A 15,908-nucleotide genomic window follows, 5' to 3' on the forward strand; every position below is an offset into this window, starting at 1 on the left:
CCGCTAATCCGGTGGGACAAGTTGATGCATCCTGGATATATCACCATGATCTAGCCCATGTGAGTGACAAAGGACTATCTTACATGGATCTGGGTGATGACGTCATATCTTGGGCGGGCATAATACCAGCATACGGAGCAGTGAAATCGATCTGGGAGCTGAGAAAATTATCCAAACTTCTCGAGACAATGAGTAATGCGACTTTTTCCACCCTAGAATTGGTGACTGATGAACTCACAGCCATGAGGACAGTGGTGCTTCAAAATCGCATGGCTCTCGACTTTACCCTGGTGGCGAAAGGAGGGCCGTGTGCTTTAATCCAGGAGTGCTGTGCGTTTATTCCTGACAACAAACACGAAATAGACAGCCATCTCAAAATAATTCAGCAAGTGTCGGCTTTGACCAAACCAGGACCGAATCCATTGACAGACTTTTTCCAAAAATGGATCGGGGGTTGGGGCAGCATCTTGATGAACATTCTGATTGCCAGCTGTGTAGGAGCAGCCTTACTGATGGTGTGTGGATGCTGCTGCATCCTCTGTATAGAAGGACTAGTTGAAAATTTCATAGATGCTTCAATTTCAAGGACTTTATATCTAAATGTTGAGTTAGAGGTACTGATTAAAAACTGAAGAAATACTTTCACAAACTTGAACTGAATGACTCTCTAACTGCAAATCCTGTGTGGGAAATGGTTATGGGAAGAAAAACTGGTTATGCTTGTTTTGAAAGTAGAATAAAGTATTAAAAGGGGGGAAATGTTAGGAAAATGTATAACTGCAATGCAATATGTAGGCTTAGTGTATTGAAATATAGAACTGCAATATGCAGGTTCAGTGTATTAAGGGTTAAAAGGAGTTAATACATTTATTCTGCTAATTCTGTGTGACTGCTTATTCTGTGTGAAAATATGCAGCTGTTAGAAGCTCTGAAGAGAGCATAATGGATGTCTGTAAATCCACCATGGTCAGCAGAATGTGTATTGAGGCCAGGACTGTACCTTGAATGTATCAAATCAGAACTAGAGAAAGAATTGTGAGAAACTAAGGGAAGCTAAAACAAACTCAAGGCCAGGTTGTTTTTCTCAAAAAAAAAACATGTTTTTGCAAGACAGCAATTATTTGACCATGTCAGCAGCAAATCTAATACTAGCATTGTCTGTAAACTGTATAAAAACTGTAGGTTGAACTGTGGAAAATCAGACAAACCTTGTACCTACATGCTTTGTCTCCTTGCTGCAAGTAATAAAGGGTGCCTTGCTTGAACCTAACGTGCATTGATCTTTGTGTTTTCTTTTACACTCACCCCAAGAATACTTCATACATATATGTTATTTATAAAGTCCTCAGAAATTATTTATTATGTGTTAAATCACCACCAGGAGTGCCCTGAGGAGCTGTTGCATAAGTAAATAAAAGACCAGAAGTAGGGTTGACACTGTCAGGAAATTTTCCTGACAGTCAGGAAATCAGGGTATCTTGTCAGGAAATCCAGAAATCAGGTTTTCTGTCTAGAAACCCAGTTATGGTGAGTACCTGAAAGGTATTTGAATCATTCTGAGAAAGCTAACATATTTCTGAAATATGTTTCTTAAAATGTTTACTGTTTCACTTGGATTTCCTATCTGCATTCCTATCTGCATTCAAATGCACTGCAAAACAATTATTGTTGTGTCTTATGCTTGTTTATAGGTTCATAGATTAGTACTAAGCTAACTGCCCTTGTGAGCTAATTTAAGCCTAGCCAGTTATCCCTTGTGAGACTCAAACCCTGCACCTTGTGTTTGTAAGGCAACCACCTTAACCATTATGCCACCCTCCCAATATACTTGTGCATGTATTGAGGGGTGAAGTGTATATAGCAACAAGTTGACCATAGTTTCTTCAACTTTCTGTTGCTGTCAAACATCAGCATTGCACCCAATCAGTGGCTATTTTTGGTTGTCTGGGCAGCATGTGTGGGAAATGATCACATGACTAGTACAGTGCCACAGAGTTGCCATTGCACAGCTCTTTTTTCCCTGTCTGAGTTCTTGACTGTGGCTCCATCTCTGTGGAGACTGCATATCTACTCTATCTCGGTGTGGGTTTTATTCAGATGCTCTGCGAATTGTTATTACTCCATTTTCCCTGTACAAAGCATGTTTTGTGTGTGTCTGTATATAAAAATAATATTGGTGGATGCATACATAATTCTCCTGGATGTTGGAAACATAAGGCAGGAAATACATAGCAGGACATCTAGAACTGCAGAGTCTCTGGTGGCATTCCTGGCTGTACGTGAGGCTTAGTAGGGTCCTCAACCATGGGCCCCATCTTGTCTAAAACTGATCTCACTTTGAAGTGGGCACATAGATTGCTATAGCTTTTGTTTTTGTAGATACAATGTGGTCATTATTTCTTTAACTTTCTTCAAAATCACACCTCATAGGTGTGCACAGACTGTCACTGTAGCTCGTCTAGGGCCAGCTACTGTGTTGGAGCAACAAGTTGGAAAGAATCACTGTGTTATTTTTTTCCACTTTTTTCACAACTTAGATCAGATATGTATGCAGGTGCTTATCTTCTGGGGGTATGGAAAGAGGGTATGCTGCATACTTACTGCTGACAACAGCAGAGCACAACAACATATTTTCAATGTATGCGTTCTTTCACTTTCATCCCAGTTTGACTTCACAGAGCTACACAGAAAGTATCTTTCTTTTGGAGTTAGGGCTGGGGAGGTATGCTGTGTATATTCATGACAACAACAACTTAAAATACATGAGCATGTTCAGTTGTCCTTTCATTTTCATCCCAGTTTAACACCATATGGATACACTGACCATCACTGTCTTTGTTATGGGCTTAGGAGGAAGTTAGTCGTCTAAGATATGACTTGTGTCATCACAAAAATGTTATTCTTAGTTTATGGATTACTGCTACTCAGTTTTGTGGTAACTGCTATATCATTCCATGAAAGAAAAAAAGTAATCAGTTTCTTTACTTGGTTATGATTATTTTTGTTCAGGCCCTGAATGAACCAAAGGTTATGGAAAAAAAGCTGTAAAATGCACCTCAGAGCATTATTTCTTCTAAAACAGTTTTTAAGTACAATCTTGGCCAGTTAAGATGTGTTGCAAGAATGTAGAAAAAAAAAAGCTGATAAATAAGAAAAATGTGAGAAAACACAATAAAACTACTCTGGATAGTATATGGAGACAAGAAAAGGAGGGACACATGGGAGGACTGGGGTATATGGCAGGTGACAGTACCATGGGATACCTTGCCTAGGGATCCATATCATCTAAGGCTACTAATGTAGTCCCTGTATATGGCATTATTTAAAAATTGATGCTTCTCGGTGGGGCTTGGTAAAAGGGATGTTTCTACCCTAAGGCAAAAGGTATGTTTTAATTATGGAGGGGGAGTGGCTTATTTGTCCAGAAATGGAAGGATGCAAAGCTGGCAACCCTAACTGGAGTGCATTGTAAGAATAACAGTTGATTTATCAGTGCAGAGCCAAACTCAAGAAGAACATGACAAAAGACTGATATTGCTACTGAACAGATCAATCCAACATAATTTAAATTATTTTTAAATTAACAGTGACTATTTTTGAATAAAGGAGTTATAAGGTAATATTAGAGGGAATTAACTTTGTAACAGAAAAACAGTGTGTAATACAAAAAGGGGGTGTCATGTATAGGGTGTATAGCCTTGAATACTAATCAGAATTCTACAAGAAGCTGCATGTCATGCCATATGGTATACATTTACAACAAAGTTTACTCTAATTAAGGCCTCATGGAGGTTTGTCACACATCAATATACTTAACATCTTGACATATTACTCTGTTGGTTTCTCACCACACTTCCTGGCATTTCACTTGTCCAACTGGCACTGCAAATGGAATCGGACAGGCCTCCTGGCATTCCGTGCCATTTGCAGTCCACCTGAAATTTTAACCATCTACCTGGCACGTAACACTGATTTTCTATGTCAAGGGACAACTGTCATTCCTCCTGCCACAGCAGTGCTGGTTCGGTTAGGCAGAGAGGTATATTTGTTTCAGGCATTTTGTTGGTCACTGATCACCCCCCTGCACTCTACCAAACCACTCAGCACTCTGCTCGTGCACCTGACACTTGATCTGGAAGTCTGACAGCTCATCCAGTACTCTACCTAATACTATACTGGCTCATCCCATACTACCCACCCAGAGTAGTGCTTCTGGATCTGTGAGGCATATCTACTCAAGGGACTCTGACTGATCCAAAACCCAGCAATGACCATGTGCCAGGTGCCACCATGCAAGATTTGTTAGGCTAATAGCCATGTCCTATGAAGGTACTCTGCTGGTCCATGTCACATATAACTCAAAGCTCCAACAGGCATTACATTTAGCAATGGCCGTGTGCCCACTGCCAGCTGGCAATTAATCCAAATAGCACTGCAGGACCTCTAAGAAAGATAGTTTTGAAAATTCAAGTACCAAAATTGGTTATTCATCATATTGATTACTGCTGCTATAGCCTTAGCTATATGGATTATATCCCGCCAAGGATATAACACCTGGCCAGCCTTCAAAGATTCAGGACACTCTCCATGCACCCAGACTGTCACATAGCTGAACCATCAGAGTAGTAGTGTCATTGATGTCTATGCTCCTCTGAGGCTTTCAAGGATCAGCTGGCTTTTGGCTTGTGCTGTTACTTTGGTGGGCATATAAGCTCACTTTTGGGGAAAAAAACCTTCCATTTAATGATTTTGTTTATTATTGACACTTTCTTCTCCATAAAAGAGTAAACAATGACACAAACTGTCAGGCACTAAAAACAGAATAGACAATGATAAGGAAATAGCCAACAAACTTTTAATAAAATAAGTGCGTTCGTAAAGTTTAATAACTAAATTTCTTCAGACAAAAGCAGTAACCAAAACAGAACAAATAAATACTCATTCACATATCACATGATCATGTAAATAGTCACATGACAATACAAAAATCATTCATGAACTCCCCATTCAACAACCCACATCTTCCTACAAAATACATGTAATCAGTTAAGCTAAGTTATAACAGTTTTTAAAAAAATGTCAGTTAAAAAACTTAAGTATGTAAAATGTAAAATGTATTACCGTGCTAAACTTTTCAACTTCAACATGCAAGCTATAGAGCACACATTGTTCAATCCACGCTGACTATAGGAATACAACCTGATCTGCCAAAACAACTCCTGTTCTTCTAATCTCAATGATACTGCCTCCCATCATATTCCATATGATCTATTACCTTGAACAAAAAGGAATGTCCTGCATGACCTACTGAGTGTTTTGCTAGGGCATTTTCCAATTTACCCTTCCTAATGCTATACAGATGTTCATACAGATGTTCCCTTAGTTTACGGTCAGTCGTTCCTATTTAAAAACAAGGGCAGGACTGATATTTGGCTAAATAAATAATACCTGTAGAATTGCAATTGTATCTGCCCCTACACTTATATTTATGCCGTCTGAGGAAAAATGAGTTCTTTACGTCAATATATTTACAACAGGAACATGCCTCACATTTATACATCCCTTGTTGTCTCACAGAACTCCGCTTCCTAAATTCCAATAAATTCTTTAGGTTCTGACCCTTTTTAAAAATAAATCTAGGTCTCCCTTTAACCTTACCCCTTAGTGACTCATTGGATGTAATCAGACACCAATTTTTAAATAAAATGTGTTTTATGTCGAAGGCATCAAGACTAAAGGATGTAATGAATGTTAAACAAAAATGAATATCATTGTCAACAATGTTGTCAACCCTTACTGTATCATCTCCTTCTGGGGAGAATTTTCATTGTTCAAAATAGTCTTAAAGTGCCCTGACATTCTCTTCTTTTGTACTTCCGTTATAAGTTCATTCAATAACTGGGCAGGGTAACCCCGTTTCAGAAACATGTTTTTCAATAGGTCGCATTCTGCAAGAAAATCTAAATTGCTGGTAACCATCCTTGCTGCTCTAACCAGCTGACCTTTCACGACCTACTTTTTCCGATACATTGGATGTGCGCTGAAAAATGCAGGAAGGAGTTGGAATAAGTCTCCTTCCTGAAAATCCTTGCTTTATAGCATTTGTTCTCCCTATCCTTAAACAAATCTACATCCAAGTAAGCTATTCTTTCACTATGAAAGACATGAGTAAACACCAAAAATTCAGTTGTGCTGTTACAATACTGGATGAATTCCACAAAAAGATCTTGTCCACCTTTAAAAATAACAAAGATATCATCCAAGTATTGGATATAATAATGAACAAGCCTAAAAATGGATTACGTTTAAACACAAATTCACTCTCCCAGTAGGCCATAAACAAATTGGCAAGACTAGCCCCACATGGGGAGCCCATAGCAACAACCTTTCTTTGCAAGAAATACTTGCCCTCAAACAAAAAGAAATTATTGGACAAAACTATATCCAATAGTTTCTGAATTAAGGACAAATCATGATTGTTGACTCCCTTTTTTGTAAGTAAGAAGCCTATCCATTCTATGCCTAAATTGTGGGGGATGACAGTGCAAAGGTCCTTTACATCAACTGCTGCATAATTATAGTCATCATCAAACACAAGGTTATGATGTTTTCCAAAAAGGACCCAGAATCTTTACATATGTATGGTTCGTCTTCCAAAAATTTCTTTAAAGAATAATCCACATACTTAGCTAGATGATATGTGATGGAATTCCTACTGTTTACAATGGGAAGTAATGAGGGATTCTGCAAATCTTTGCAGATTTTTGGGATCTAAATATAATGTGGATCTGGGGAGCTGGAATAGTAAAATAATTGTATAAATCAATATCAATTTGGGCTTCTATAAATAATTCATTCAAGTAAATCTTAATTCTCCGATAAGCTGTGTTCAACTCATTCAGGGAAACACATACATAATTGTCGGTATTCAGCATTTGTAACATACGTTCACTATACTGATAGTTATCCATAAACGCCATCCCCCTTTATCGGGTTTCATCACCCGAACCCCACTATTCTTCAGAAACTCTAACATTTCCCATTCATTGCTACGAAAGTTGCTAAAATTCGTTACTCTATTCCTGTTATCACAAAACATGTTCCTTATATCAACTTCACACACTCATTCAAACATATGTAAAACAGGGATTAATGGTGTATTATAAGTACTTGGTACTTTGAATACAACTCTGTTAAGACTTTGCTCATTAAACAATAAATTTAAGTTTAACTTACAGGTGAACATTTTCAGGTCAACTAAAGTTCTACCCAAATCACATCAACAAGATGGCACAAAAGTCATTTCCTTAGCTAAAATGTCCACTAAAGAGGTCTCCATTTCTGATGGTGAAGTAATTAAAAACATTGAAATCAACTTCTAAATTCTTTAAAACACTTTGTTACCTTCACCTTCATTCTGTCCAATACCACAATAGTCACCATAATTACCATAGTCAAAAGGAATTATCTCCTTGGTTGTCTTATTCCACGATGGTTCCTACTCCAGTTGTTGTTCCTCGAAAACTTCTGACAAAGTTCTGTGGGCATTCTGAAAATTTGAAGAGGAGCTCTGGTTCTGCATGTTGTTAGTAGAACCATTATTCTGGTTCTGCAGTCTTTCACTACGATGGAGGCCATTATCACCTTCATCAGTTGGAAACATAAAATCACATGGTGTCCTGATGATGTCATCACCCTCGGAGCTAGTATCAAAAATAGGCTCTCTATTGACTTCATTGGAACCACTAAAAACATTCCATTGTTGGAAGGGGGATGGCTTCAGATAAGCCACACCTTTCAGATAATCAGCATTGTCCCGTTCTATTTTTTTCTTTTTGGTTGCCCGAAGTTTACACATATGGCCGTCAATACTTGAAAAAACATGGCTATAGTCAAACTTATATCTAATAAAATCACAGCCACTTTTGATCAAGCCACCCAAAATGTTAATCTCTCTGGCCAAATTATCAACCATGTCCAGAATAATATTTAATAAATAATTCAATAAGCTCTAGACCCACTTATTGAACACTTTGGGTTGGGAGGGTGGCCTAATGGTTAAGGTGTTTGCCTTACAAACACAAGGTGCAGGGTTTGAGTCTCACAAGGGATAACTGGCTAGGCTTAAAGTGACTCACAAGAGCAGTTAGCTTAGTACTAACCTATGAACTTAATCAGGTCTTGGTGGAAAGGAGAATCGGGTGCCAATCCAGTAGGGTACCGCCAAGATCTTAGACCTTTTGGTACCTGTTGGCAATGCAGACATTCCCTAAAATAGAGGATCTCTGACTGAAGCTTCTTGAATTTAAAAGATTTATAATCCAACACTTTCAAATTTTCAATAATGCTATGTTCAACAGTTGATGAATTATGTAAAGCATTACTGTTGACAGACGAAGCTTGCAAATCTTGCAAATCTTGTGGAGGTTGGAGCCAATTTCTTAATGACGGTACATCAACCAAACCATTCAAGGAATAAGTTTCAGAATTCCAACCAGAGCCTCCCACTACTGGGTTGTTGTTCTCTAAAGCATTCACTGCTGAAGAAGCAGCATCTGGGTGGTTGAAGTTCACTTTAGAAGTTAAAAGTGAATTCCTATCCCTCTGAGGAGCGTTACGTCTGACAACCACGGCTAACTCATTCAACTTCTGTGTTAAAATATTAACCAGAAAAGTCAATTTCCCTATATCAGAGTTGCTTTCTGATGGAACAGTGTCACCCGAACATAAAAGCGGTGCACTTGAACTAATTTCCATTGCCATGCCACTGGACAACAAAACAACCAAACGAACTGGAAAATCCAAAACCAAACCACTAAAAACAGAATAGGCAAGGACAAGGAAATAGCCGACAAAATCTTTATAAAATAAGTGCTTTCGTAAAGTTTAATAACTAAACTTCTTCAGACAAAAGCAGTAGCCAAAATAAATACTCATTCACATATCACATGATCATGTAGATAGTCACATGACAATACAAATATCATTCATTAATTCCCCATTCAACAATCCACATCTTCCTACAACATACATGTAATCAGTTAAACTAAGTTATAACAGTTTTTTTTAAATTGTCAATTAAAAAACTTAAGTATGTAAAATGTAAAATGTATTATTGTTCTAAACTTCTCATCTTCAACATGCAAGCTATAGAGCACACATTGTTCAATCCAGGCTGACTATAGGAATACAACCTTATCTGCCAAAACAACTCCTGTTGTTCTAAACTCAATGATAGTGGCACCCCTCTCATCATACTCCACATGATCTATTACCTTGAACAAAAAGGAATGTACTGTATGACTTACTGACTGTTTTGCTAGGGCATTTTCTAATTTACCCTTCCTAATGCTATACAGATGTTCATACAGACATTCCCTTAATTTTCGGTGAGTCTTTCCTACATAAAAACAAAGGCAGGACTGACATTTGGCTAAATAAATAATACCTGTAGAAGTACAACTGTATTTGCCCCTACACTTATTTTTATGTCCTCTGACCAAAAATGAGTTCCCTGCATCAATATATTTACAATAGGGACATGCCTCACATTTATACATCCCTTGTTGTCTCACAGAACTTCGGTTCCTAAATTCCAATAAGGTCTTTAAGTTTTGACCCTTTTTAAAAATAAATCTACGTCTCCCTTCAACCTTAACCCTTAGTGACTCATCGGATGTGATTAGACACCAATTTTTAAATAGAATTTGTTTTATGTTGAAGGCATTAAGACTAAAAGGTGTAATGAATGTTAAACAAAAATTAACATCGCTGTCAACAATGTTGTCTGCCCTTACTGTGTCATCTTCTTCTAGGGGAATTTTCATCATTCAAAATAGCCTTAAAGTGCCATGGCATTCTCTTCACTTGTACTTCAGTTATAAGTTCATTCAATAATTGGGCAGGATAACCCCGTCTCAGAAACATGTTTTTCAATAGGTCACAATCTGCAAGAATATCTAAATTGCTGGTAACCTTTCTTGCTGCTCTAACCAGCTGACCTTTCACAACTGACTTTTCCCTGATACATTGGATGTGCGCTGGAAAAATGCAGGAAGGAGTTGGAATAAGTCTCCTTCCTGAAAATCATTGCTTTATAGCATTTGTTTTCCCTATCCTTAAACAAATCTACATCCAAGTAAGCAATTCTGTCACTATGAAAGACATGAGTAAACACCAAAAATTTGATTGTGCTGTTACAATACTGGATGAATTCCGCAAAAAGATCTTGTCCACCTTTAAAAATGACAAAGATATCATCCAAGTATCGGGTATAATAATGAACCAAGTCTAAAAATGGATTATTTTTAAACACAAATTCACTCTCCCAGTAGGCCATAATCAAATTAGCAAGACTAGCCCCACATGGGGAGCCTATAGCAACACTCTTTCTTTGCAAGAAATACTTGCCCTCAAACAAAAAGAAATTATTGGACAAAATTATATCCAATAGTTCCTGAATTAAGGACAAATCATGACTGTTGACTCCCTTTTTTGTACATAAGAGGTCCATCCATTCTATGCCTAAATCATGGGGGATGACAGGGTAAAGGTCTTTTACATCAACTGTTGCATAATTATAGTCATCATCAAACACAAGGTTATTGATTTTTCCAAAAAGGACCAAGAATCTTTACATATGTAAGGTTCGTCTTCCAAAAATGTCTTAAAAAAATGATTACCCCCCCCCCCCCCAACTCTACCAGACCAGTCAGCACTCTGGTTGTGCATCTGACACTTGATCTGGAAGTCTGACTGCTCAACCAGTATTCTACCTGATACTATACTGACTTATCCCATACTGCATATGGCTGTCCATCTGGCAGCCCATTCAGAATTGTACTTCTGGATCTTTGAGGCATATCTACTCAAGGCACTCTGACTGATCCAATAGCACTCCACCCAGCAGTCTTTTGGTCCACTTGGCACTCAACCCAGCAATGACCATGTGCCAGGTGCCACCATGCAAAATTTGTTAGGCTAATAGCCATGTCCTGCGAAAGTTCTCTGCTGGTCAATGTCACATTTGACTCAAAGCTCCAACAGGCATTACATTCAGCAAAGGCTGTGTGCCCACTGCCAGCTGGCAATTAATCCAAATAGCACCTCAGGACCTCTAAGAATGATAGGTTTGCAAATTCAAGTACCAAAATTGGTTATTCATCATATTGATCACTGCTGCTATAGCCTTAGCTATATGGATTATATCCTGCCAAGGATATAACAGCCAGCCAGCCTTCAAAGCTTCAGGGCACTCTCCATGCACCCTAACTGTCAAGCAGCTGTAGCATAAGAGTTTTAATGTCATCAATATGTATTCTTCTCAGAGGCTTTCAAGGATCATTTGGCTTTTGGCTTGTGCTGTTACTTTGGTGGGCAGATAAGATCACTTTTGGAAAGAACATACTTCCATTTAATGATTTTGTTTATTATTGACACTTTACTCTCTAAAAAAGAGTAAACAATGGCACAAACTGTCAGGCAGCTAGAGCGTCAGAGTTTTAATGTCATCAATAAGTATGCTCCTCTGAGGCTTTGAAGGATCAGTTGGCTTTTGGCTTGTGCTGTTACTTTGATAGGCAGATAAGCTCACTTTTGGAAAACAAAACTTCTATTTACTGATTTTATTATTGACACTTTTCTCTTCATAAAAAAGTAAACAGTGACACACAGCCAAACCAACTAGTAAAAAATTACAAGAGAACCCTAGCTAAGCTAGAATTGTCACTGTGTGATTCCTAAAAACCTCTTGTAAAAAAGAATAAAGGGATATTTGCAAATGAGGCCTTAAGGGCATCAGGTGTTTCAGCTATATGGCAGCTCAGAACACCAAAAACTTTTTTTAAGTCTGTTAACAGACAAATTCAGGCCAATAAAATCATCGTCCCACTAGCTGTGAACATACATGTTTCAGTTCTCTTACAACTTCATCATCATAACATAAGTGGACTGTTTGGTTAACATTTTGAAACACGGGTTGTCTTACCCAGCTGATGTCCATAACCATTAAGGTTTCTGCAAAATATCCCATCAGACAACTAAAATAAAACAGTAAACAGGACACAGAGCCAAACCAATTAGTAAAAAATTACAAGAAAACCCTAGCCAAGCTAGAATTTTCACTGCATGATCTCTAAAAACCTCTTGTAAAAAGAGGAAAATGGGATATATGCAAATGAGCCCTTAAGGACATCAGGTGTTTCACCTATATGGTGAATTCTGAATGCCCATGACTTTTTGCTTTTTAAGTATGTTGGACAAATTCAGCCAAACCCCTACTAGCTGTGGACATGCATGTTTCAGTGTTCATATGACTTCATTAGCTTGGCTATGTTCTTCTTCTAATTTTTTACTTAATGGTTTGGCTGTGTGTCCTGTTTACTCTTTTATTTAGTTGTTAGATGCGATATTTTGCAGACACCTTAATGTTTATGGACATCAGCTTTGTACGACAACCCTGTGTTTCTAAAGGTTAGTCAAACAGTCCACTTATACTGTGCTGATGAAGTTATAAGAGAACTGAAACATGCATGTCCACAGCTGGTAGTGCTTGGCTTTATTGGCCGAAATCTGTCTATTAACAGACTTAAAAATAAAAAAGCCATGGGCATTCAGAACTGCCATACAGCTGAAACATCTGATGTCCTTAAAGGGTCATTTGCATATATCCCATTATCCTCAAGAGGTTTTTAGGAATCACACAGTGAATTAGCTTGGCTATGGTTTTCTTGTAATTTTATACTTTCCTCTTCAGGAAAGTTATTTTGAAGTTAGAAGTTTATGTTTTAATGGACAGCCATGAGACTACTGTAGTTTTAAAAGGGAGCACTCTTTTTTTTCCTGTCATTTTAAAAGTTGTTAAAGTAACCAAGAAACATTGTTTTACTCCTGTGGAGAAATTGTGTTTATTTTACTTTATTAGGATGGTAGACTGTTTTAAAGTACTTTTTACTGTGTTTTTCTATAAAAAGGTGACTTTTAAAGGCTTTTTGTTTTTTACTGGCATGTGCTGCTTGTTTCCCAGGAAAAGAGGAACTATTTTTGCTTAATTATGGAACAATCTGTTGGTCACACTGTCAGTCCTTCTTCTGTCCACAAAAAGAATACCATCACAATAGGCTAGCAATTTACCTCAGCCACAGGTGGGTCACTTTGCTCTAGGCATTAGTTATACTTCAGACCACTCATCTTACCCCCAGTTCCTGTTGTGTAGCACCTATAGCAACCCTGAAGCAGGGGTTAGTCACATCCTCTGCGGCTGCTGGGCTCCACTCAATTGACAAGGGAGAGCCACTCTTGTTGGTCCTGGGAGAGGGAATGAGGAAGACTTCCTTCTTTTGTGTGAATGTTGTGCCCATTCCTGTGGAAGCTGCTGCTGCCATTAGTAACACTGATGGTCCCATTTTTCCTGTCAAAAATAAACAGAAAACTAAACATGTGTCTAATCCTCCTCAAATTTCCTTAGACATAAATAATTTACTTGGTCTGGCTCAGGGTTTAATACAGGCTACTTCTCCTTTTTATAAAGTATTTTTGATAAAAGAAAGAAGGATACCTCCTTTCCTGAAGAGATTCAGTCAATATTCTGAATCTGGGAAGGAGAATGAAGGACAGATACACAGTTTTCTCCTCTGATCTGATTCAGACTCAAAGGAGAGCTCAGTTTAATTCTCTCTGTGGGGGGTTCTCTTTCTCAGAGACTATTTTTAGAATGTGCCAGTGTTTTCAGTGGGAGGACACTGAGGTTTCTCAGTTCCTATGAAAATGCTATGAGTTGTTACAGAAGAAATTTTCAGAACCTACACCCATTCCTCCAGTTCAGTCAGTTTTGGAGGATGCACGTGTTACAGGATGCAATTTTCCTGACAGTCAGTCAATCGCCTCTAAAATGGCAGACAGGATGTATAAAATGTAGATCAGTATGTATGCATATCTTTAAGAAGCTTTCTATGGGCTTGCACGTGTGTATAAATACTGACCATTGCGAGCCAGACTGCCATTTTGTAGAGAGCTGTTGAGATGTAAGGATGCATTTATGTAATGGTCTGTCAGTTAATCAGTTTGTTTATATTTTATGTTACTGCTATCCATCCTGATGTGTTTCTATATAATAAAGCATATAAGTGAACTACCCCCTTGTTCATCTTGAATCATAACATATGACAAGTGAAATAAAGTTTCTTAATCTTTTAAGTTTTTAAACTCTCTTCCCAAACCTGATCCAGCAGCTAAAGCTTTAGTTAATACTCTGCTAAACACTCCTATTTCTGTTAAGGATGGGAAAATTATTGATAAGTATGGGAAACAGTGTATGCTTCTGCAAATTTGATTTTCGGAATTTTGAATTGTCAGGCTTATATATTAAGGTTTGTCCTGGCTAATTGTGAAAGTACGATGAATGTTTTGAATGCAGTTTGTTCTTGTGAGGAAAATCTGCTTTAAATAATTTAATTTATTTTATTTTTCAAGTTACTGCATATTGTATACAGACTCTTCAAGGGCTATGGCCACTGGTACTGATTTAGTTTTTGCCCCCCCCCCCCCCCCACTGCAGTGATGATCAAAAAGTGTGATGAAAGGGGTAAGCTGATACAGGGAATCTCTAAGATTTATCATCCCTCTTTTTCCAAATTTTCCAAGGGACTCTCTAACTCCTCATTCAATTTTGGTAAGAAACAAAATAAACAATCTCAACAAAATGTAGGTAAACAGACATTTAAGAAGAAATGACAAAGGGTTCCAAGAAGAATTCTGGAAACTCACAAAACTGAGGACAGTCTAATAAGTTAGAAGGAGTACTTATGAGACTTTGTTACTCCATCCCCCCCTTTTCCTTCCAAAACATTTGAATCTCCACTTTTCTCTTTGGAACCAGACAATTTCAGACAAATTGTTCTGAAGATCATTCTTCATGATTACAGGTGGCAATAGGAGGAAATTCCTCCCTTCTAGGGTGGTCATTTCTAATCCTCTAGAGCAGACTCTTTTGTTTCCCCCTGTTCTTCATCACATGCTGTCCCAGGGAGTGATAGAACCAGTTCTCCCTTCCCAGGTGGGAAAACAGTTTTATGCAAGGATGTTTTAGTGCCAGAGGCACATGCAACAACTGGAACATCCACACAGATATCTTACTAAAAGGATACAAGGCCTAAATAACATGTCCTACATGAACTGATTCAAAGGCTTGTCACTACACTCGTATCCTACAGACTGCTAAAACGTGACCTGTGTCTGGCATACAAGGCATCCTTTGATTAATTACTAATGGATTTACTGCACATCAAGTCATATGGTATCAGAAATATTCAGACTAGGGATCTAAACCTATTCTGTAGCATTAATAGAATAGTCTGGAGGAAGAGGTTTATCTCGCAAAGGATACTGCTGTTGTGGAACAAACTCATTATCCACATAAAACAAAGTTGATCCCTGTCGATGTTCAACTACAACTTAGATCTATGGCTAGGAAACAGAAAATTTACTGCCCCTGTATACTAATGGACATAGGCAGACCCTAAATTCTTTGTCCAGTGCACAGTCTCCTCAAATTATCTATGTATAATCCCAAGTCTTCTTATTAGGGGTATTGCAGAATTATCAACCATAGGATGGGTGTGAGGCCAATCTATAACCAAATGAGATAGGTTATTTTGAGCACAGAAAGGGAAATTATCTAGGCTTAAATGGTCCACAGAAGCAGCAATTCTATTAATTACTACTGAACGTATAAGAAAGAAAATGCTTGGAGACCAGATCTGGATCTTAATTTCCAAAACCTGTTTATGAAAGTACCCAAATTACAAATTATGTCACTTCACAACCTGTTAGCATGTCTTCCTCTTTCAAATTTCTTGGTAACACTGCATTAAAAAGATGCTTATCATCACATTCTTATTCATTCAGATTTC

The sequence above is a fragment of the Protopterus annectens genome, chromosome 3.part0, assembly GCF_019279795.1.
Source record: "Protopterus annectens isolate FY-2018-M chromosome 3.part0, PAN1.0, whole genome shotgun sequence".
Taxonomy (NCBI): Eukaryota; Metazoa; Chordata; order Ceratodontiformes; family Protopteridae; genus Protopterus; species Protopterus annectens.